General features: G+C 41.8%; 1 protein-coding gene across 4 annotated transcripts in view; it reads right to left on the bottom strand.

Moving 5' to 3' along the window:
• CELF2 (CUGBP Elav-like family member 2) overlaps window positions 1-25,132 on the bottom strand; it is a 466,579-nt gene that overhangs the window by 369,990 nt on the left and 71,457 nt on the right. The window lies entirely within an intron of this gene.

Raw genomic sequence — 25,132 nt, 5'->3', positions numbered from 1 at the left:
CTGATCTTCCTGTTGACCTTGAAGCTTAGACCTAATTTACAGCTGGATCATAGTAACGGCAGCATCCCAGGGTTAAGGAACAATGACTTTCTTTCTTTCTAGTGTTTTAACTCTTTCCTTTTGCTTCCAGATTATACATATTTCAATATGAATCCCCTTGGTATCTTTTAATATTATATTGGACATACATTCTAATAAATCAATTTTTTTAACTGAAGCACAGTCCATTACAATGTGTCAATTTCTGGTGTACAGCACATTGTTCCAGTCATACATATACAGACATACATTCGTTTTCATATTCTTTCTCATTAAAGGTTATTACAAGATATTGAACATAGTTCCCTGTGCTATACAGAAGACACTTTTTTAAAATCTATTTTTATATATAGGGGCCAACATTTGTAAATCTCAAACTCCCAAATTTATCCCTTCCCACCCCCTTTCCCTGGTAACCATAAGATTGTTTACTAAGTCTGTGAGTCTATTTCTGTTTTGTAGATGAGTTCATAGTGTCCTTTTGTTTTCTTTTTAGATTCCACATATGAGTGATATCATGTGGTATTTTTCTTTCTCTTTCTGGCTCACTTCACTTAGTATGATGATCTCTAGGTCCATCCACGTTGCTGTAAGTGACATTATTTTATTCTTTTTTATGGCCGAGCAGTATTCCATTGTATAAATATACCACAACTTCTTCATCCAGTCATCTGTTGATGGACATTTAGATTGTTTCCATAATAAATCCACTTAAATCACAGTAGAGCACTACTTCTCAACCTGGGCACTATGGTGACATTTTGTGCCAAATAATCCTTCCTTGCAAGGGACTGTCCTGTGCTTTGTAGATGTTTCACAGCATCTCTTCCTTCTACCTATTAGATGCCAGCAGTATCCCCCATCCCAGACTCTGACAATCAAAATGTCAGAAAAGACCTTACCACACATCCCTGGGGGTGCAAAACAGCCCTCAGTGAAGAACCACTGCTATAGAGCAACAGAACCCAAGTGTCTACAATTGACTTCTATTTCAAAACCTTCCTGGATTAACCAACAGTCCCCATTCTCTTGGAAAAACACAGTGGCCGAGCCCTCTCAAGAGCGCCTGTTTCCCTCTGCTCCCGCCACCCATGTTTGCACGCACACCAAGAGTATGTTGTGTTTGTTCCCTTACCTGTTTATGTTAGTGGGACTCATTCTAATCTTTCAGTTCAATTAAACGTGATGTAAAACCAATGTATCAGGAGTATGGATAAGTTCTTTCTAGGCAAACCAAGTTGGCTTCTTTGGAAAGATCAAAAATGACAGATAATCTTGAGAAAAACTGATGGTGAATTGGATCTGGGTCAAGATAGCTATAAATATTGGGGAGAAAAAAGACCTGGTTGTCACAAGTTTCTCTAAGTTCTTGTTCCTCTAAAAAAAATAAACTAGAGAAAGAACAAAGTCCTACTGGTAACACAGGGAACTATATCCAATACCTTGTAATAACCTATAATGAAAAAGAAAAGGAATATATATATATATTATATATATATTATATATATATATATAAATATAACTGAATCACTATGCTGTACACCAAAAATGAAAACAACACTGTAAACCGACTATACTTCAATTAAAAAAAAAAACTAGAAATTCCTAGATGTCCAGGAAAGACAATGCAGAGCTCCATTCAGCAGATCCACACACTCAAGGTGGCCTTGCCTTTACAGAAACACATAAATGCTAGGAAAAGTTTAGTACTAGTGGGGGAAATTATGTTTTATACAACCACGTGCTCAGAAATTTATGTTAGAATTACAGACATTACTTCATCAGAAAAGGCATTTTTGGTAAACATGAATGAACAGGTGAACACAGTTTAAATGATAAGATGCTACCTAAAAAACTAATGATTCCATTGAAGCATGGAATTGTGGAGGTAGCTCCACAATTTAGAAAAAAACACAAAGAAAGAACCACTGTATCTGGCTACAGCAATGCAGCAAGGACTCGTTGACCAATTGCCATTTTTGAGATCATCAGAGCACCAGAGTTTCTGAAAGAAGAACTTGTTCATTTTTACCTGTTTACTATAACTAACAAGTCATCTGAATTATTCATGTTTTTATGAATTTATACCTTTTGCAAAGAAACCCTTGAGGGGGATAAATTTAGCATAATATGCTATGTTTCGTCTAGATTGCTCCTTGATAACCTAATTGAGAGAACTTAAAGAATGTGCCACACAGAAACATTTTAGGGCAGTGAAACTGCTCTTAGGATACCATCATGGTAGACACGTGTCGTTACACATTTATCCAAGCCCACAGCATGTACACCACCAAGACTGAACTCTAATGGAGACTAGGGACTCTGGGTGATGATGGCGTGTCACTGATGGTCCATCAGTTGCAATGACTGCACCACCCTGGGGGGGACGCTAGTACTGGAGGAGGCTATGCATGTGTCAGGGGCAGAGGGCATATGGGAAATCTCTGCACCCTCCCCTCAATTTTGCTATAGACCTAAAACTGCTCTAAAAATAAAGTCTACTTAAAAAAAGAAGGTGCCATGAAGACCATGGATTTTTCAATGAACTTGCATAGGTCACAATAGCCACTGATAACATTACTTTCTAAGCTTAAACCACCTTCATCACTAGTTCTTATTCATCCAACATATTCACTGAACACGTAAAACACTTTCAGCACAAACTGTGCTGGGTGCTTTCAGAGGCACGAGGATGAATTAAGCCCTGATCCTTCGTTCCAAGTGTTTACGCTCCAATAAAGAATATAACGTAAGGTATAAAGTGGTGAATAGTTTTGAATCTTCTGCTAAAGCTCCTCTGAGTCAAAGACCACGCCGTGTTCAAGATTTTGAATGCTGGGCGGCGGCGCTGCAGCAGCAGGCGGCGGCGGCGGCGGCTACGGGGCTGTCTCGGGGTCCGGGGTGCTGAGCTCCCCCGGCGGGCAGCGGGGCGGCGGCAGGGGGCTTCCAGCGCTTCGCGGGGTTAGAACCAGCACCCGTCGGCGGCCACCCCGACCCTCAGCCAGCTGCTCACGTCGCCCAGCCCCGTGATGAGGAGCGGCGGCGGCGGCAGCTACCCTGACTGCAGCAGCCCCAGTCCCAGGCGGCAGCGGGCGGCCAGCGGGCGGCCGCGCAGTGAAGAAGCCGCCACCCCGGCCCGACCATGGGCAGATCCCAGGGCAGCCCAGTGGATCCCACAGTGACGAGGAGACCTCAGCTGGATGGGATGGGCAGCAACCCTCATTCTCGGCCACAACAGAGCAGCCCTTACCCAGGAGGCTCCTACGGCCCCCCGGGCCCTCAGCGGTACCCCGTTGGCACCCAGGGCCGGGCCCCAGGGGCCATCGGAGGAATGCACTACGCACAGCAGCAGATGCCACCTCAGAATGGACGGCAAGGTGTGAGTGGTTACTGCCGGCAGGGCCAGCAGCCTTCCTACAACCAGCAGCCACAGCCTCCGCACCCCCCGCCCCCAGCAGGCGCAGCGCCTGCCATCCCAGACCCAGCCGAGGAACCAGCCGCAGCAGGACATGTGTCAGGAAGGCTATGGAACCTGGTCTCAACCTCCTCTGGCTCCCGGAAAGCCTAACCATGAAGACTTGAACTTAATACAAGAAAGACCTGCAAGTTTACCAAGAAAGAAAGTGAAGAGCTTATAATGACTTGCAGGGAAGGAATGATGACTTTGTTTTGATAAAATATTTTGACCTGGAGACCCGTTCTAATGATGATGTTGAATGGATCACAAGGTGAAATCTCCAGCCAAGGCTCTGGTCTTGAGCAATTCATGTCCCTTCTCAGGACCTGCCTGTCCTTGTCTGAAAAATGAACGTTAGAAGAAGTCAAGTGAGGGAAGTGCAGTCATCTTGAAATCTTCAGTGATGGTTCCTGTACGCCCCTGTGGTCCCCTTCCCATTCTTAGGAGCCATTTGCTTTTGAACATATTTAAGAATTTGGGGTTGCCTAATTGAGTGCATAGCCTTAATCTGCAGGTCACGAGGGAGCCATGGGCCTTCTTGTGGTCTCTGTCTCTAACATCTCAGAGACTGCAGTCTCCCGCCTCTCCCCATGTGATCAGTTTGGGAATCTGATGTGTTTGAGTCTAGGGAGGTCTAGGCAGCAGAAAAGTTCATGTGAGAAACTGAGAAGTATGTATTCCAAGTGTCTTTATGACCAATAAAGTGGGCGGTACAAAAGGCAAGTAAGGAGGCTGCAAGACAACGAAATCTTGTCTTTGTGATGCAAAGTTTGTATGCTTTTTCCTGCTGGACGAGTGGGAGTCCAGTGGAGACAGTTCTCTGAACCAGGATGATCAAGCAGCAGTGGGTTTTAATTTCATGCTGGTGGAAGGAAGGTCCCGATGGCCTATACCTGAGGTCTCTATTTACTTCTGACCCATCTGGTTTACATTTGTACACTACAAAGTAATTGAGTAATAACTCTGCTTTTTAAACTGAGATTTACCACTAGTGGAAATATTAGCAAGACAGGAACATGAAAAGCATTTTTCTCTTAACTTTTTTTTGTGTTGAGTTATAGTCAGTTTACAATGTTGTGAAAACCATTTCTTTTTAATGAACCCAAACCAGTTTCACGGATAATGCCCCCTGCATCACTACGTTTTGTTTGTGTGTGCTGTTTGTTTTAAGTCCTTGGACTCACTGGCTTGATTTGGGTAGAGTGCTGTGTTACTCTACCCAAAAGTCTTACTTTTATTCCTTTTTCTGTCAAAGCATGAAATTGTGTGCATTGGTCGGGGGGTGGGGGGAGTGGTCATAGACTTTACCAACCCACAGTACAGCAGTATCCTGTCCCTGTCTGAAACCTGCCCCAATGCTGATAATTCTTTCTTAGTTTTCAAAATTTTCTGATGTAAGTAGTGATCTTCATTAGTCTTTATATTTATTTGGGTGGTTGAGTGCAGGGAGCCACTTAACACCTTCTGATGACACTAAAAATATGTGGTTGGTCTTTTGTAAGTATCTGTATCTGGATAAAATTTTGCTTCAAAATAATAATTGATTTCCTATCTGTATAATACTTTATTGGGTACCATTTAAAAATGTCTAGTTTTAAATAAATGAAAATTTTGGTTAATTGACACAGGAAACTACTAGTAAAAGAATATGCCCAGAGTAAGATTCTTAGTGAATAAAGTTTAACATGAACTTAAAAAAAAAAACAAAAAAGATTTTGAATACTCAGTGCCTGGCACATACATACCAGACACTCCATAAATATACGAGAGTGCAAGAGAACCATAAAACATTGTCTACTTGAGGGTAATTCCGGTCTCTTAACTTTTTAAAATGCCTGTTTTAGTCAGAGCAATATTCATAGTTTAATTGCACTAATTTTCTTTCCTTAGTTGTCATTACCAAGATAATCTGATTTCAAGAAGACAGTGGAATGCTAAAAATTGGATGAAAATAATGATGAAAAAAATGACAACGTGAAATCACATGTCCCAAGAAATAGAGTTGTCCTAGGGGCTGAGACATAGACCAGAATGCTTCTGGTAGGTTGCATATCCTTGGGCAACTCCTTCTGCTTCCTGGGGTTTCTAGGTCCCAGAATGGAATAATAATGCTGCCCTTTGAGCTAGAGTTGCTGGTTCAGTCATCAATGTGAACAAACAGGAAAGCTCTTTGCAAATCTGAAGTTGTGCTAGAAATTCAATTTTATTCAAGGAAAGAAAAAAAAACAAACCAGAAGAGACAAGTACTTTTCTAAAGTAGACAAGTGTCCCATGCGTATTATACAATTTTTGCATATTATTTAGCATTCCTTAAATAAAAAAACAACTTTAATTGTAAATGTGTAGAACATTTGCCAGAGCACACAGAGCGATGCCAGCTTTCATTAGCTGCCTGAAACAGGGCTCTTCCTCATCCTCTGCCCGTCCCTCCCCATTCCTGAACTATGCAAACAGTTCTTTTTTTAGGAAGTGTTGAAGCAGGAGCTTACCATCTATTTCTGTGCAACTTGTCGGCTTCCAGAATTAGCTGACAAGTAAAAAAGCAGAGGACATGAGAGCCCCCTTGCTATTTCGTGTGCATGAAAATATTTGTAAGACCCGGAATGTTTCTCTCCAGTGATACCTCTGATTCTTCCCAAAAGTACAAAGACTTTAAAAAGATGTTAAAATACCTTTTATTTTTACTGCCTGTCCTGCAAGCGATTTAATGCTGTGGTCTAGAAGGAGTGAGGGCTTCTTTATTTTAATTAAGGATGAAAGTATTACAATCAAGCAGATTTTTTTTTTCTTTTTTGGTCACCCAGTGCTTGAGGCAAACTGGAGGCCTTTAAAGTTGGATCTATTGTCAAATAATACATGGATAAAAAGATTAGCTTAAACGCATCATTACAAATTCACATACCAATTTCAAACAGTTAACTTTTTTCACATATGGTGAACCTTAGCTCTGGGAAATGTAGAACACCTTTAAGTTTCTTCTCTGATAAAGAAAGTCCGAAGAACTATTCCTTCTCCCTGTTCCAACTTCTCTCTCGCCTATCATTTCATTGTCTTTATCTCCTCTTTTTCACTCCCATGATTAAAATATCAGCTATCAGCGTGTGTGTGTATATGCGTCTCCGTACAAGCACACGCGGTTACTCAGTAGTAGAGAGCATGCCTAGCTAGCATCAGGTCCTGGGTTCAGTCCCCAGCACCTCCTTGAAAAAAAATAAGTAAATAAATAAATAAACCTAATTACCTACCCCCTGCAAAAAAGTTAATAAAATAAAAATAAAATAAATAAATTTTAAAACTAGAAGCAATTACTCTTATGTAGTGAAATCCACACCCCCACACACCCCACAGCTCACATTAATGGGCCTCTTAGTTAAACCCAGCCACTATTCTAGGCCATCTACATGTGTTCATTCACTGAACTCTCCTAAAAGCCTCATGAAGTCATTACTATGATTAAACCACCCAAGGCCACATAGCTAGCGATGGAAAGAGGCAGGATTTGAACTCAGAAACTCTGGCCCCAGAGCCCAGGCTTTTGACCACTTTGCTACACTGCTACTCGGTATCTACGAGCTACAGATATGATGTACACACATTACACGTCCATGCATTCGTTCTGGGTTTTTGTGCTAGAAGAGAGAACAAATGGCCTCATTGTTAGGAACTTTACAATCTAGAAAGGGGAAATAGACCAAAAGACACATGAACAAATGGATATTTATCACCATCTTACCTAGTATATGTCATGAAGAAAAATGAGGCAAGGTAGGAGATAGTACATAATTATGGGAATCCTACGGGGGGCTATTACTTCCATCAGGGCATCGAGAAGGGCTCACTGATTAAGTGGACTGAGGATGTGAAGGCATCAAACACAACCACTCCAACTCCAGCTTAACTTCTTATGTCCATTTCTTTGTACTATCGCATTTCATTCTTCTCAGCGAATATTCACCTGGTACCCAGAGCCTGAGGCAGGTGATCCTGATGTTGCTATGCTTTAAAAAAATGATAGGAGGTCTGGAGCTGCACGTTCCGAATGCCAACAAGCTAAAAGAGGAGACGAGACCCTCAGACAGAGTCACCCAGTCACTTAGAAAACTGCAGGTTTCAACAAGAGATACTTCACATCACTACCGAGGCTGGGCAGCCTCTCAGATCCACTCCAGGTGGAAGTGGATGAAGTACCAGCAACATTGAAGGGAGGGGTCCTGCCTGTAGACGGCCTTCACAGGAGGTGCCACTCCAAGTGCCTTCGGTCTAGCCTGCACTCACAGGGGTTAAACCCGCCACACTTGAGTTTAAAAAAAGTGCAGTCTACCAGCTGGAGTTTCTCTTTCTATCGCTTTGGCTGAGGGCGGCCACCGTGGTGAGATGGACACTCCATCCACCAAATCCTCAGGAAACAGGGTCACACACGTTTGGAACCAGTATCTGGCAGCAGGCATACTAGCAATCTGGGTTGTCAAAAGACTTGCTGCATTAAGATGAATTTAATTTCATCACCGACCTATTCAGCCTCCTTCTGAATAGGCGAGTCCGATTCAGCAACAGTCCTTGCTAAGATTTGATTTGGCTCCAGAATTCTTCGGATTATTTTAGCATTCTTCATATAAAGCAGCCACAAATGTGTGCCTCTGGCTGTGTTCTTGTGCTCAAGGGCCTCGAGGACAAAATCACCAAAGCTTTCTCTTAATCACATCTGCCACAGACACCCTGGCACCCTGACTGCCCCCGGGAGGAGAGCAGCTGTTCACACAGCACCGAGTCCCTTCTGTTGTTCTGAGATGGTGTTCAGGGCTCTTGTTTTCTCTTCTTCCAAAACTGTCATCTTGACACTTAGCTCAGGAAGGCACCTGAGGAAAGGGGGGGGCCTATCCTCGACTCTGCTGGTGGCACCAGAAGACTTGTGTCCCCAGACTCCCGGATTGACTTCATCATCATGCTCTTTCTGCTCCATGAATCCACCACAGTTACGATGATGTGATCCAGCGAGGACCTGAATTGGCCATTAGTTACAATTCCTACTCCTCCTTAAAACTCACTTATTTAGAAACAAGTTTGAGATTTGCAAATGCTGGTCACTATACATAAAAATAGATTAAAAAAAACAAGTTTCTTCTGTCTAGCACAGGGAACTATATTCAGTATCTTACAGTAACCTTTAATGAAAAAGAATATGAAAACAAACATATATGTATATGCATGACTGAGACACTGTGCTGTACGCCAGAAATCGACACATTGTAACTGACTATACTTCAATTTTAAAAAAAGTAAAAAAGAAAAAAGTTAAAAAAAAAAAAGAAACAAGTTCAGACAGAAAACAAAATTATGGTTACCAAAAGAGAAAGGTTGGGGAGAGATAAATTAGGAGTTTGGGATTAACATAATACACACTACTACATATAAAATAGATAAGCAACAGGGACCTACTGTTGAGCACAGGGAACTATATACAGTATCTTGTAATAACCTATAATAGAAAGGAATCTGAAAAAGAATATACATGTATATATATAACTGAATCACTATGCTGTACACCAGAAACTAACACAACACAAAAACAGACCATGCCCACATAAGGCTGTGTGTCTGCCTGTTTTTTTCAAAGCTTTGTTGACCAGAGGACATCACTCCAAAACAAAACAAAACAAAACAAAAAGACCATAAAGGTGGATTTCCTTCAAATACTCTGCTTCTGCAAGGGGAGGGAGTGTCAGGTTACTTCATGACCTCTATATTTAATATTTCTGCTTTATTGTGCTCGAAGCTGGACCACAGTTCATAAGTGAGCCTCTGAAGGGAAAATCTGCCCCCCAAATTATTAATTGAAAATAATATTTTTTCTTTGATATATCAGTTTAAAAGGAGGCCTAGAGTGCAAAAAAATGCATAATTTTTCTCTATTAGCTCCCAGAGACATAATATCACCAATAAGTCCTCTTAATGAGAGAAAATCATCCCCACTCCTGATAATTTCTGGATCAAAGAGGGATTTGCAAATACCAGCCTGCATAGTAATGTTTGACTAATGGCCTAATCCATCAACCGACAAATGTGGGTATTGAGTTCATTAGCATTTATTACTACCATTTATTTATTAATTTGCTCAGCCAATATTTCTACAGCTCCTACTATGCGCCAGTTTCTATGTGCTGGGAATAGGGCAAATAGAACTAAACACAGACCCTTCCCTCAAAAGGCTGACCATCTGGTGACAGGAATGCCTACGTGTCAGGAGCAGGAGGAGACTAGATGGGCCTCTATCCTGGGATGATTCCCTTCCTCCAAGGTTTTTGGGAAAACAAATCCAGAGCGACTTACTTCATCAGCATAAGCCCTGCCTGATGAAACAGGCCTTAGCAAGAGGAAGGATATTCTGTCTTACAGATGTGGCCCTTTCCAAGAATCTAAAACACAAAAGCCACAGCCCAGTCTGAGGGAGGGGTGAGAGCTTGCAGGACATTGTGCACGTGTCTGGGACGGGCTCTGGCCTGAGGGAGGACAGCCCAGGACCAAAGAGCAAGGAGGATGGGGGCAGGCGGGAAGAGGGAGAAGCCGGCAGCTTCTGACTGGTACAAACTCCCTGAGGGATGGAGGGACTTACTGAAGAAGATGGAGATGGGTTACACCAGCTCCTGGACCCCTGGTTAGAGACTGGCTAAAAGTCAATGACTTCCTCCCGGTTTACAGCCAGGCTCTGCAGGCCCGGCTGGGCATGGGGGCTGTCGTGCTTTGAAGAACACAAGCTGGAACTCAGGCGTCTTGGTCTTGCTTGTTTCCACCCAATATCCTGAGTAAAGTACAGATACACTCCCATTCGGGGATAGTGTGACTGTGACTTGTGTCAGAAGGACAGCCCATCAGAGGTCTTCCCTCTACAGGGACCTAGCCTCCAACCTGTACTTAGGAGTGGGGCTCAGACCAAGGTATTGATTTTTTTTTAAATTAATACACTTTTATTTCAATTGAATTAGAATAAATTTCTTTTTGAATTAAAAAACACACCAGAAATTCTGTCAAAGCTGACTCTGGCTACAGGGGTGAACGCTCATGGCAGTCACCCACGAAAACTGGAAAGTAATAAGGGTTGTTCTGATGTGATTTGGGGGAAACTTGGTTTTTGTGTTGGTTTCCTCTTCTTACTTTTCAGAACAGGGGCCATAATAAACACATCATAAAATGCCCCTTTCTCTTAGAGCTAAAAACACTTCTTCTCTCTAATAGCATTCAATTGTGTATTCTTTTTTTTTTTTTCCTCAATCTACCCTGATATAGTCCTGGGTGAGGAACAGGATGGTGCTAGTACCACCCCCACCCCCATTTTGCAGACAAGTGAAGTGAGGCTCTAAGAGATTTAAGAGTTTGTGATAAACAGTCAACTCAGGGATTCCTGCCTGGCCCTTCTGACTGTAAAGTGGGCAGAAACACAGAACTCCATTTGAGTTCTGAGCACAAAGGGAGGTCGGAGAGGAAAATTCTCCCATTCCCGCTGCACGTTCATCCTCTTAAATTCACCCATTCCAAACAGGGCAACTCTGAGAGTGCTCCATAGAGGGGAGTTAATGCTCTTTTATTTTTTTAAAGCTACTTTTTATTTATTTATTTTTGGGTTTTTGGAGAGACTGGGTGCTTAGGTTTATTTACCTTTTTTTTTTTTTAATGGAGGTACTGGGGATTGAATCCAGGACCCTATGCATGCTAAGCACACACTGTACCACTGAGCTATACCCTCCCCCTAATGCAATTTTAGATCCTTCACTCTTCTAGGTCGCTTCCTGGACCCTGCTGGGTAAATTAAATGTGGTATTCTTCCCTACCTCTGGAAATTCAAATCTGTGTATTCAATCATGGTGGGTCATGTCCAAATCTCTCATTTGACAATTGCCAATATGTCCTTTTTTGTGGTGGTGGATTTTGAATCGACCCCAGATGAAATCTCCAACCTTCAACACATTCAGAGATGACAATTATACCTCTACCATCACTAAAAAAAAACAAAACAAAATAAAATAAAATCAACAGAATCAACAGTAAAATGGCTAAATTATAGATAACAGAATATTCATAAAACTATACCTCATCTTGTGAATGTGGGTGCACTGTCTGCATGCCAGGATTTCTTTAGCCATTGAGATATTCAGTATGTTGCAATTGAGTGCAATTACAGTTAGCTATAATTAAGAACAATTACAGCTTTTATTTCTCTACTTGTTCTTTAAAAGCACATTTGTAATAAAACTTTTTTTAAAGGTGAAGAATATAATTATACATCCTTCTAACGTCTCAAATAATTAGTTTGACTAAAGTTTCTTCTGGAACAATTTTCATTTTAACTGTCAGATCTGCCATTTATAGTCAATGGAACATACTTTTAAAAAAATTCCATCATTAACCTTTTTCACCCCATATAGCTGTATATGAATTATTGGTACAAATTGAAGGTTTCAGTATTTAAATCTCTAGGGCCTACTGCTAGCTACATAAAAAAAAATTCTCCCTTTTAGTTGTGTGTGTGTGTGTCCTTTAGTTAAAAAAAAATGCTAGATTTGTAGAGTATGTTTTCTTGCTCAAGATTTTTGGAAAAAAAATTGCTTGTGTTGAAAAAATGCGTTCGCTAGTTCTGCATTACAAAACACTGTCTCTTTGTTTATTTATTGCATATTTATGCAGTACCTAAACTATGCAGTGCCAAAACGAAGAAGTCCTTGGATCGTGACAAATCTGTCTCTTGGTTGAGTAAGTCATGGAGCACGAGGTCAGTATCAGCTGAATAGAATCAGTGCCTCACAGTACCAGCGAAACACTACCTTCTCATAAATCTAGGCTCTAACTCAAGTGCACTTTATCACTGCCTCCCCTGCTAGACTGTAAAGTCCACGGGGGCAAGTGAGATTTCTCTTGTCCATCTCTGATCACCGGCACCCAGATCGGACAGTGGCAGTTGTAGAGTGCTCAATAAACTGCGTATACTCAATCAATGAAGATTCAGTTCCTTCCCATTTACGTAGGGAACAACTGAAAATTAATCACCTGAATGACTTTGAAGATAGAAGAAAATTAGGTAATACAGCTCTGGAAATTAAGGATGTTTTCACCACTTATCTTGTTGAATTAGCTGTCCTGGGAAATAAATTGTTAGACAAAGTCTGTGTGCCTGGGAATGGGGATAGGGGGAATTGGAACAGATCATCTTTTATGATCCTTCACAACCTTGAGAGTATCTCATAGTTTACAAAACTTAGACCAAATCTTAAAGGCAAGTAACATAAGCCTAAATAGGGCATGTGTAGTTGTGTGGGGGGGGGGGTGGGGGTAATAAAGAGAAATCACATCCATGGGACAGACTATTATCAATATCAAAGATGCTAATACACTGAGAAATCACTCTAGTAAAAAAAATCCCCTCAATATTCAAAATATTGAAACACATTTGGATGCAACTTATGCTGTAGAGTTTATCACTTATTCCATAACTGCCAGTGATGACCATGTACTTACTACATTTCAATCACTGTGCTTAGCACTTTACATAAGTTCCCTCTTCTACTGTCCACAACTGTTAAGATAGTTGCTATTATGCCCATTTGTCAGATAAGGAGACTGAGATTCAGAAAAGTCAAGTAAATCTGAACCCAGGATTGTCCAACTCTACAATAAATTATTAAGACAAGAAAAGAAAACAACACGGGGCGAAGCATGACCAAAGGACACCACAAAATAGGATGATAATCTGGGTGGATCTCTATTGCAATGTAATGGCCAACATGAGAGAAACTGGGAGCTAAGAAAATAGTTTCACTCCCCAACTTTACTTCACTAATAGATCTGTAAATTTCGATCTTACTGGTTTTCAGACATGGGTACTTTCTACGGAAAAGGTCTGCATGTATTGGAGGTACTAACAATAGACAAGAGGGTCAAACAGTGCTTTTCAGAGTCAGGCTAGGGTCGAGGGTTAAACTATGTCTGGGTATCCACCTTCACCCGAATGCACAAGAAGGCCTTGGCATGGCCATTCATCATAGCGCCGTGTGTAACTGCAACAACCTAAATGCCCATGAAGAAGGTTCTGGAATAAATGATGCTATGTCTACACTGTGGAGAGAATATGGAGCCTTTGGAAAGAACGAGGTAGCCTTGCACATTCAAAAATGGACAGAATTCCAAGCCACGTTGAAGGATGAAAAGAATACGCTGCAGAATATGTTGGGTTTTATGCTACTGATGTTAAAAACAAACAGAATAAGACGATCCGGGGGTCCGTTTGGGTATGTTTGTGTAGATACGGACCTAGGGATAACAGAGCAGGGTGTACGTGGTGGCCTCTGCAGAAAGAGGGGGCGGTGGGCAAGGAAAACTTCAGTCTTACGCACAAAACTTATGTTTTTAGAGGGCTGCCCAGGCAACCAGAGGGCCCTGAGCGTGGGGCATTCTCTCCCGGAAGCAGGAGCTCTCTGGGGAGCGAGGGTGCAGGGTCCTCAAAGTGCATCTCTGGATGGGTGTCTGGAGCTGGGCACGACCCTCTGCCCTGGATCCCAGGGGAGGGTTGCTGTCTCGGGTCCCACTGAGAACCCGCCTCCTATTCACAATGCCGACCTGCTCGCCGGGCCCGGAGGGGTCGCTTACCGCCCCCGCCGCAGGGCCAGGTCCGGCCACACCGCCAGCGGGTGGCATACGGGCCCGGGGATCCACCTGCCGGGAGAAGGGTGGCAGGGAGCCCAGGTCGCCTTCCGACGGCGACGCAGCGGGCCTCCGGTCGGCCGGGGGTGCTGGGCGGGCCCCGGAGGCCCTGGGCGGTCGGCTCAGCAGCGCAGGCGCAGTTCGGCGCCACTGTTTCCGGTCGCCCTTCCCCACCGGCCGCCGCGGGGAGCTCGGGAGGATCGGGAGGTGAGAACACCCAGGCCCAGAGGGGCTCCATCCAAGGACAGGGCTGCTTATGCAAAACCTTTCCCTCGGTCAGGCTGGCTTAGGAGCATGAAGATAGGTTCGTGCAATGCGTGCGAAGCCACTGTTGTATGCACGGACTCAGTTTTAGCTGTCCGCCGGAAGCGTTCCGGTTTAAAGGAGCCTTTGGGGGACTCGTGGGGGTAAGGAATATGATTGATCACTTGTTTTGTAACTTGGTATTTTCCTAAATCCGCCTCGCTGATTGGAAAGTTCTGTAAAGAACAGAATGCTCTGCGGTAAGGGTTAAGCAGACACTGAGGAGGTATTCCCCCTAATAAAAGAGTAACTCCTAGATGACAACTTGTAGCCTGCGTTCTGCGGGAAGTCCTTCATTTTTTCATCCAACATCCTGGGAGGAGAAAGTTTTTAGTTTTTTTCTGAGCTAAAAGTCTTTCTGAGCTAAGAGAGCCTTAGCTTCTTCTGGTGGAATGGAGCGACTCTGATGTTCAGGGACAGCCCAGAAAGAGTTGCAAAAAGTCAATGTGACTGGAACCATCTGAGCAAGCATCCCAGTGGAGCATGTCTGGTAGCTCATATGCCTTGTCAGCGCCTGCCTTACTGAGATCAAGAAATATTGGGGAGCTTCAAGGAAATTCCACTTTCCTCCCATTAACCTGGCTTTCCAGACAGCTTCCCCAAGAGGTGAAATTTCCCTCCCTCTGTTCCTTCCTTCCTTCCTTTTCTTCTCTTCCTCCTCCTTCTTTAGGAAGAGTTCATCTCTGCCTTACTCAGGTGTAATTAGATACAATTAATTGAGTATGCGTAAAGTGTAGGTTTCAGTTATATTTAAGATATGTGTACAGCCACGAAACTATTGCCACAATCAACATCATGAACATACTCATCCACCCCAGGAGTTTACTTCTGCTGAGTTGTAATCCCTTCCTCCTTATCCTTCCCTCTGTCCCTGAGGAACCACCGATCCACTTCTGCCCCTCCACATAGTTTGCATTTCCTAGAACTTTATATAAATAGAATCATACAGTATTCCTTTTTTCAGTCTGGCTTCTTTTACTCAGCGTAATCATTTTGTGATTCACACATGTTGTAGCCTGTGCCGACAGTTCATTCTTTTTTATGGCCGATCACGATTCCAGGAATGTACCACAGTTTGTTTAACCGTTCTTTTCTTGATGGACATGTGGGCTGTTGTTTCCATCTTTTGACTGTTACAAATAAAGCTGCTATAAATATTCATGTACACGTCTTTGTATGGACACTATGATTTCCTTTCCCTTGGATAAACATCTAGGAGTGGAATGGCTGTATCATTGGGTAAGTGTAAATTAATTTTTTTTTAGAAATCTGCAAAATGATTTTCTAGGGTGCCTGGATCATTGTACATTCCCCACCAGAAGTGCAGGAGAGTATATGAGCATTCAGAACTTCCCTCTACCATGATTTGGTACTATTAGTCTTTTCAATTTTAGCCATTCTAATAGGTGTATAATGGTAATCCATTGTAGATTTAATCTGGATTTCCCTAATAACTAATGATGTTGACAATCTTTTCATGTAATTACATGACATCTTTATATCTTCCTTGGAGAAGTGCCTGTTCAAATCTTTTGCTAAATTAAAAAAAATTTAGTTGTTTTCTTATTGCAATTTCTGGTTCCTTATCAGATCTCTAATTTCCAAATATTTTCTCTTCGTCTGTGACTTCTCTTTTCATTCTCTTAATGGTTTCTCTCAAAGAGAAGTATATTTTTTAATGAAGTCCAATTACTAACTTTTAGATTATTCTTTTTGGAGTTGTATCTAAGAAATCTTTGACTACCCAAGCTTGCAAAGATTTTCTGCAATGTTTTCTTCTAGAAGATTTAGAGTTTTAACTTTTGTGTTTAGTCCTGTGATAATTTTCAGTTAATTACTTTTATCTGATGCAAGGATCAAAGTTTATTTATTTTTTGCATGTGGATATCTAACTGGCCCAGCACCATATGGTTGAAAAACCTATCATTTCCTAACTGAATTATCTTTGCGCCTTTGTTGCAAATCAGCTGTCCATGTAGGTATAGGTCTCCTTCTGGGCTGTCTGTTCCATTTCCTCTGTCTATACGTCTATCTTTGTGTCAGTGTCACACTGTTTAGATTATTGTACCTTGATAATAAGTCTTGAAATAATGTAATGTAAGCATTCCAATTTTGTTCTCCCCCTCCAAAGTTATTTTCATTATTTTAGGCCCTTTGCATTTCCAAATGAATTTTAGTCAATTTCTATTGTTGACTGTTTTCACTGTATAGATTTGCACCTCTTCTGTCAGATTTATTCCAAAGCACTTAATCTTTTTGATAGTATCATAAATGGAAGTATATACAAACTCATAAAATTCAATATATATTAAAAAAAAACAATAAAAAAAAATGGGCAGAAGACCTAAACTGACATTTCTCCAGAGGAGAAATACAGATAGCCAATAGGCACATGAAAAGATGTTCAACATCACTGATTATTAGAGAAATGCAAATCAAAACTACAATGAGGTATCACTTCACACCAGTCAGAATGGCTATCATCAAAAAATCTACAAATAATAAATCCTGGAGAGGGTGTGCAAAAAAGGGGACACTGTTGGTGTCAATTGGTGCAGCCTATGGAAGATGGTATGGAGATTCCTTAAAAAACTAAAAATAGAGTTACCATATGATCCAGCAATCTCACTTCTGGGCATATATCCAGAGAAAACAATTCGAAATGATACATGCACCCCAATGTTCATAGCTGTACTATTTTCAATATCCAAGACATGGAAACAACCTAAATGTCCATCAACAGAAGACTGGATAAAGAAGTTGTGGTATATTTATACAATGGAATACTACTCAGTCATAAAAAGTAATAAAATAATGCCATTTGCAGCAACATGGATGGATCTAGACATCATCATTCTAAGTGAAATAATCCACAAAGAGAAAGAAAAATACCATATGATATCACTTATAAGTGGAATCTAAAAAAAAGACAAACAAATTTATTTACAAAATAGAAGCAGACTCACAGACATAGAAAACAAATTTATTACAGTTACCAGGGTGGGGAAAGGGGGTGGGAAGGGATAAATTGGGAGTTCAAGATTTGCAGATACTAACTACTATATATAAAATAAACAAAAAGTTTCTTCTGTCTAGCACAGGGAACTATATTCAATATCTTGTAGTTACCTATAATGAAAAATATGAAAAGGAATGTATGTATGTACAAGTATGACTGAAACAGGATGCTGCACACTAGAAATTGACACAACTTTGTAAACTGACTATACTTCAATAATTAAAAAAAAAACACAAAAAAAACCTAACATTGTGCCTGATAAGCTGCCTGATTTTTTTTTTTAAATTGGAGTATAGTTGATTTACAATGTTGTGTTAGTTTCTGGTGTACAACATAGTGATTCAGTTACATATATATTATATTTCATATTCTTAATCATTACAGGTTGTTAAAAGATATTGACTATAGTTCCCTGTGCTGTACAGTAGGACCTTGTTGTTTATCTATTTCATACACAGCAGTTAGTATCTGCAAATCCCAAACTCTTAATTTATCCCCTCCTTTCTCCCTTGGTAACCGTAAGTTTGTTTTCTATGTGTTTCTGTTTGGTAAATCTGTTCTTTTGTTAGACTGCCTGTTTTTAATATAGACATTTTTTTTCAAGTGGCACAGTTTATATAGATCACGCTTTCTAGTTAATCATCCCTTTCTAAAGCTCAGACAAACTTTTATAACCAACTGCCAATAACCAGGCCTATTGGTATGATTGAAAGTTGATGATATAAACCGGTAACTGTGAGGAGGAATTTTCACATTATCTTCTGAACAGCCCCATGTATCTGTGACTTTGATAAAGAGGACCCACTTTGGAACAATACCAGCAAAATCAAGTTACTCTTAGAATCTCACTATGTGGTCAGGCTTCTTACAATATCAAAGCTTAGCAATTTCAAACATTACATTAAAACCATCATGTCAGTGCTATTGAACTGGTCAGATGATTCATCTCAGGAAATCCAGTAACATGTTACCAACTCTTATACTCAGACCCCAATTTTATTCTATTTGCCGCTCTATAATCCATTTTACAACTCACATTATACCTCTCCTTTGAGCTGCCAGGTTTGGCCTCCGGCCCAAGGAGGTACACTTCTGAGATTACCTCCAATTATTTTCAGCCCCCAATGAAAAATCTATTACTCAGACTTTCTTTGCCCTGTGTGAATCAGGTTAAAAACATTTTTTTGTTCGAATTATCTTTAAGGTTCTGACTCACATTCATTACTGTGACGGTTAACACAGCCATTCTGGTCCAAGAACTTTGATTCTAGAAATTATTCATTGTGCACCCAGTTCTTATCTCCCAAGACTCAGTGTGCTCTGGGAACCCGGTGGAGGAGACCCAGGCCACAGTTTGAGGACCTGATCTGTGTGCAGGCATGTAGTGGCGGCCCTGTACTCTTAAACATCTTGTATGCTGCTCCTCCCTGGCTCTGGGGTGTAAGCTGCTGGCCCCCCACCTCAGGGCTGTTGATATGGCAACTGGTGGGACTGCCGAGTAACTGTGGGATGCCTCAGATATCATGACACTTCTATCATCCTAGGCCTCAAATAATTAAGCTCTTCCTATACGTGTAATTGCTTCCAAGCCACTCAGTGACTTGCTGTGTGGCCTTGAGCAAGGAATTTACCCTCTCTTGTGTCTCTGTGTGAAATGCCCCACGTCTGTGAAGGAAGAACTCAACTGACCTCTCTTGTTGAGATTTGGGCCAGATTAATTGGTCGCTGTATTTAAAGGGCAGTTAATTCTGATCCTCGCTTCAAAGCCAAGCGTTCGAATGCTCTGTTCTCATGCTACCTGGGATGCCCCAAAGGAAGCAGTGAGCAGGAAGGACCCTGAGAAAGGATGTCCACGTTTTGCTTTGGGGCACATCTTCTGTTCTTTCAAGTACGATTATCTCCATTTACGAGTAAGGAACGCCTAGTCCTAACCCTCACCCTCACAGTATTTTCCTGTGTTTGCCTTAAATGGCAACCACAACAGTCATCCTTCTGCTTTTCTCTTCCATGTTGCTGCACAAATCCTTCCTCCCTGATGGCCGCACAAAACTTAGGAGTGAGGCTGGCGTTTTTCAGATGAATTGGGGCAAGACGCAGGGCCTTGACGACAGCTCCTGGGAATGGCTAGTTCAGGTTCACTGCATGTCCCAGATAGTTCAAGTCGCCATGGGAACTTACTTTGCCATTACGAGAGTAGGCAAGGAGCAGTAACAACAACAATAATAGTAATTTTAAAAACCATGAACAAGACCGTTTGGGGAACAAGACATTCTGAAACCGTCCGAAATGTCCGTTTCCAGCCCTGGTGGCTGGAAGTCTTTTAGAAATGAATCCATTCACTTTGAGGAAGCATCATCTACGGGAACTGAAAAGTGTGCCTTTCTGTGTGGATGGAGAAGGTTTGAAGAGCTCTTCCTCTGAGAGTCAGCGTGGGCTCAACACGAGGCCAAGGAGATGATGAGGTGCAGACAGAAATATGGGTGGATGCGGCAGAAACGTCTGAACACCAGGAACCAGGTTCAAGGCTTCTAGTTGGGAGAACGACTTTGGACAAGCACCTTGACGTCTGTGGTCCCAAGGGAAACGTCTGCTCTCAGACTCTCGGATTGCCACCCCAGAAATATCTTAGAAGCTGTTTGTACTTTTAGCAAATCCATGCTATCCACTTGTTTTCAATGTGTCTTGCTCTCAAAAGTGGAGTTCAACCAAAAGCAATGTAGATCATAAAGACTTCATAGGTATTTGGGCTCTGATTCAATAAAGGTTTGTTGCCTGTTGTGGGTTGTACTACTTGATAAACACCCGTATCTTAGAATAACATAAAGCCTTTCAGATTAAGCACATCTGTAACAACAAGCCTTGCAGACGGACCACTCAAGAGGCAAGATTTGCAAGAGGAGCTGTGTCTGTGTAGGACTCAGAATACTTTAGGTCATCAGGTCCCCCCAAGCATCCTACGCAGATGGAAGGCCCGGCATTAACAACACTTTACAGGTGAAACAACAGGCTTAGAGTGATTAACTGACTCTTCCAAGACCTCAGGGGTAGTAAGTGACAGAAATGAGACAGGAAGCCAGAGGATATTTGACCTAAGGCCTGTAGCTCTGTAAATCCATCCATCTGGCTCACAGGTAATAAATATCAAAGCAGCAGCATAGAGCAGTGGAGTGAACTATGGCCTGAAGTCAGATCTGGTTGGAGTCCCAGCTCTGTATCTTAAAAGCTGTTCAAGTGATGTCAACGATCTGAGCTGATGTTTATTCATCTGAAAAAAAGGAAGTACCATGCGTACATTTTAGGGGTGTTGTCAGGGTGAAGTTATGCGAGCTAACCTAGGGAAGAGCCTGGTGCTGCCCCTGGAACATCGCAGAAAGCCAGTACGAGTTGACTGTCACGATTACTGATGATGATGAAAGAGAAAGCTTTTGGATTCTGTCATTTCCAGTTTTCAGTTTCCAACACTATCAGCTACTCTTTCAAACCTCTCCTAGAGGAAGGAATAGCAAGTCTGCCACGGGGTTTGACTAGCTCATTAAGGACGGTCTGTGCCTCACCCAAATGACTGGCGTTGGCTAAGGATTTATTGCAGAAGAGGGCTAACAACACAATCAATTCCCAGTTGTTCACACTCATGTATAGGAAAAGAGATGTGAATGAGCCCACACGGATCATCCCCAAATTATTGACATGTGTTCTGACTGAAAGCATGTATGTCTAATCTTCTGGAAAGAATTTTAAACAAAAGAAGAAAAATCACTCTGAGCAGCGAGCACTGTGGGCATGCTCTTTCCTTTAATTTTTTTCCTTCTCCTCTTTTCCATTGTGGGAATGGACAATACCACCTTGCACATGGATGTGCAGAGCCACCCAAACCAAAGTGCACTGCTCTTCATATAAACATCCCACCTTCCCAAGCAGAGAGGTATTTAGAGCTTCAGAAGTCATTTGCTTTCAAGAAGTGGACAGGTGGTAAATCAAATCACACTTGTGTGAATCCCATTGGGTGGAAAAATCACTAAAATGATGTAATTCTAAAGCAACATTTTCAAAGATCAGTTGTAATAAGGAACAACTAAATGGCATATTAGGCATTTCAGTTTTCAAAGCACTTTTTCTGTGACATCCTATAGAGCCCGGCCAGTCTTGTAAGCTGACATAATAATGAAATTGGTGAGCGACAGCTCCATGTCGTCAGACTCCGAATCTGTGGTCCCTCCTCCCTGCCTCACTCTCTGTGATGGGGACAATTCATCCTACCACCCTTCAGGCCCAGAAGTGAAGCTCTCTGGATATACCACTGATTTCCAGGAATCTGGACCATAGTTGATTGGATCCTTTACCATCTTAGTGTGTCATTGTCTCATTTTACTTGGCTGTTCATTTTACTCTTATTTTGAAATAGGAGAGGAAAATGTCATGAGAATTAACCAGATACCTAAGCCACTAAAATTCTATTAGTTGAGATTTAGGAAAAAAATACACCCTTCTCTTCATTATTTTGACCCCATTCTTTACATCTCATTAATCTGTGTACTTCTGAGTTTAGGCGAGAAGAAGAAATTAAAAGTTGATCAACATTCATGTAGGACCCTAGCTGTCACTGCCCCAGACTGATGACGCACGGGGAAAGACTACACTCACCAAACCATTACTGAGGAATCCAGCTGGACTATTTACTTCTCTCAGAATCAGAACCAGTCCCTTTGGGACACTCCGTGTGACTCAGTTGTGCGGCAGGTCCAGAGGGGAGGGGGGCGTTATGCTTGTTGACCAGTAGGTACATGGTTGGAGGTGGCAGAACTGAGTTCTTAAGATCAGTGTGCAAGGTCAGACTAGATCAGGACATTTGCCCATGACTTTCATTAGAGAGCCAAGGTAGGTGGGCTTGGGATAAATTAGGAGTTTGGGATCAGAGATACAAACTACTGTATATAAAATAGATAAGCAAGAAGGACCTAACTGTATAGCACAGGGAACTATATTCATATGTTCTAATAACCTGAATGGAATAGAATCTGAAAAAGAATATATATATATATATATATATATACACACACACATATATACACACACATACACACACACACACACATACATAACTGAATCCCTTTTCTGTACACCTGAAACTAACACAACATTGCAAATCAATCATACTTCAATTAAAAAAAAATCGGGTGAAAAAAGAAAGCAAGCAAGCCAAGGTCAGATGGAAATGGGCCAACGACCACTGGAGCTCTTCGGAAATAAAATGTGTCACTTATATCTTGCATGTTCCTGGTTGCGAGATTCTCCAGTTCTGGGGGAGAATGTGCAAAACCTCTGATTTTAATGAAGGAACCACTCACAACAAACACACACTTGCTTTGGGGATAGCAATAAAAAAAAAAAAAAAGGAAAGAAAGAAAAGGAATGGAGAAAAAAAAAATATTATCCACAGTGAATAAACATCAGCTTATTTATCACTGTTTTGTACCACACTGTGGAGAAAACAAAGGCCCAGGGCCCTGTAAGTAGAGTACAGTATATGATTTCTTTGAAACTTCATTACATGTAGATTAACCCCTGCAAAATGCCTCCATCACATGGAATGACTGGGAAGAGGCGAAAACAACAAGAAAGCAAATCCATGGATTGCGGAGTGAAAATCCCCGAAGCTTAGTTTCTTCTCTGTTGAATCTGCCCCACGTGAACACTTTATATTAGAGGATTTTAAGTTCCACAACCTTTTCCTGCTTTCTCCATCAGAGAAGATCTTATATTAAGAGTTTTACATTCTTGGACTAGATAAGAAATAGAAGGAGGGTGATGGGCTGTCCCTTTGACTGGTTCCTTCTCTGGGCACAAATTCATTCAGTCACTGAATGAGCACAATATAAAGGTCAGTGCCATGCGGTCATAGCTCACAATCTATGGGGGTTCTGGAAATGGACCATGTTGTAGCTAAATAATAATGAATTGGTTACAAAAGAAGTATGTACAATGTGCTAGGGGATTTCAGGAAAAGGGATACTAATTTTGTATCCATGAGAGATGATGATGACTATTTGTTCTAGGTCTTCACGTTTAAGGAAGAGGTCACCAGGGAAAAAAGAGTATTTTAGGCCAGGGGAACAGCTCCAGCCACCACATGGAAGCATGAAAAAGTCCACGTCTGGGGGATGCGGGCTTTGCAGGGTGGCTTTAGTCATGAGTTCGTGGTACCCAGAAGAGAGATGCTGAAGGAGGTTGGCCAAGGTGACCTTTGCGTCTCTTTACCCGTGAAAAACTTTTCTTTAAAATAAAAGACTCTGCTCTTCACGTGTCACATGCCTGAAGATCAGACTTCATTTATCCAAACTGGCCCTTAGGACTGCATGCTGCTACACTAACAAATAATTTTTCACTTTGCTGAAAGTTATGCTTTGATTTGAAACTGCTCCCCCCACTTTTTCCCCACTTCAATCACAGGAAAGCCTTCTCATGCCCCTTAATACCCTGTGTGCACAATTACATTTCCTTTGGAATGTTTCCAGTAAGAAACTCATGCCTTGGAGGAATATTCTCTAAGCTCTCATCAAACCCAAGGTATCTGTTTTTGTTGTTTTTTTTTGTTTTGTTTTTATCATTTAACTCTCTCGCCATTTAGAAATTGAGTAACCCAAATAATTTACCATTTCATCCATAATGCGTCTCACGCACATACACAACTTGACATGCTAAACAGACCCCATGGACACTCCAGAGCATCACAAATTAAAACAGAACTACTGCACTTTTGTCTTTGCTCCAAGAATGGTCCTAGACAATTTTTAATTTTTCAACTTTGGGTTCCACCAGAAACTTGGATGTATTCATTTCAGAGAAAAGACACCAAGAAAAACCTTTTCAAAGTGTGTATAATACTCTGGAAGTGGCTCGAAAGATATATGCGAGCATCCAAACAGCCTAAGCTCCAGCGTGTGCTCGTGGCTTTCAGTTGCTTAAGTATTTGTTTTGCTCACTTTACAGAAGCCTCACAAAATCAATGGGACAAGAGGCCTTGTCAATTCCATTGAACTTTGCCAACTATCCTCCCGCCATCATAATATGCACTGAAATGCCTGCCTTACGTAACACAGCTCTTATCACTTGAGATTTATCAGCAGCCACATTTTTCTTAGGAGGCTGGAGCCCAGTGAAGTCAATGGTGAGAGAGCCCTATTAATCACCGCTGAACCTGGAGTGCTATCTGCGATGCCTTGTAAGAAGGAGGGTGATAAAAAAGATGCATAGTGACACCGACTGTCAGAAATGCTTACGGGATGATGTGCTCATATCAGATGGCTTTGCAAGTTGGATCGGCATTAAACATTCCACAAGTGGAGTTTAGAAAAAATAACAATGCTACAAATCTGGAAAGGAGTAGCTCTAGGCTCCTGCCAGTCCCTGGTTATTTTAGACCTGGCGCGAGGGCGTTTTAAGGCTTAAGAGAGGCTGCAGAGGCGTCCTTCCTACGCTGCAAATTCAGGAAGCTGTGACACCCGGACAAAAATCTGTGCCCTCCCCACCAATCCGCCCCCCAAATCCCACCCTGTCTAGAAACGCAATTCCTGCGACAGCTCCTCGCCTGGCATGCCACAAACAACTTATGACTAATGTCAACCCGGTCC

The sequence above is a fragment of the Vicugna pacos genome, chromosome 35, assembly GCF_048564905.1.
Source record: "Vicugna pacos chromosome 35, VicPac4, whole genome shotgun sequence".
NCBI lineage: Eukaryota > Metazoa > Chordata > Mammalia > Artiodactyla > Camelidae > Vicugna > Vicugna pacos.
This window is presented reverse-complemented; position numbering and strand designations above follow the sequence as displayed.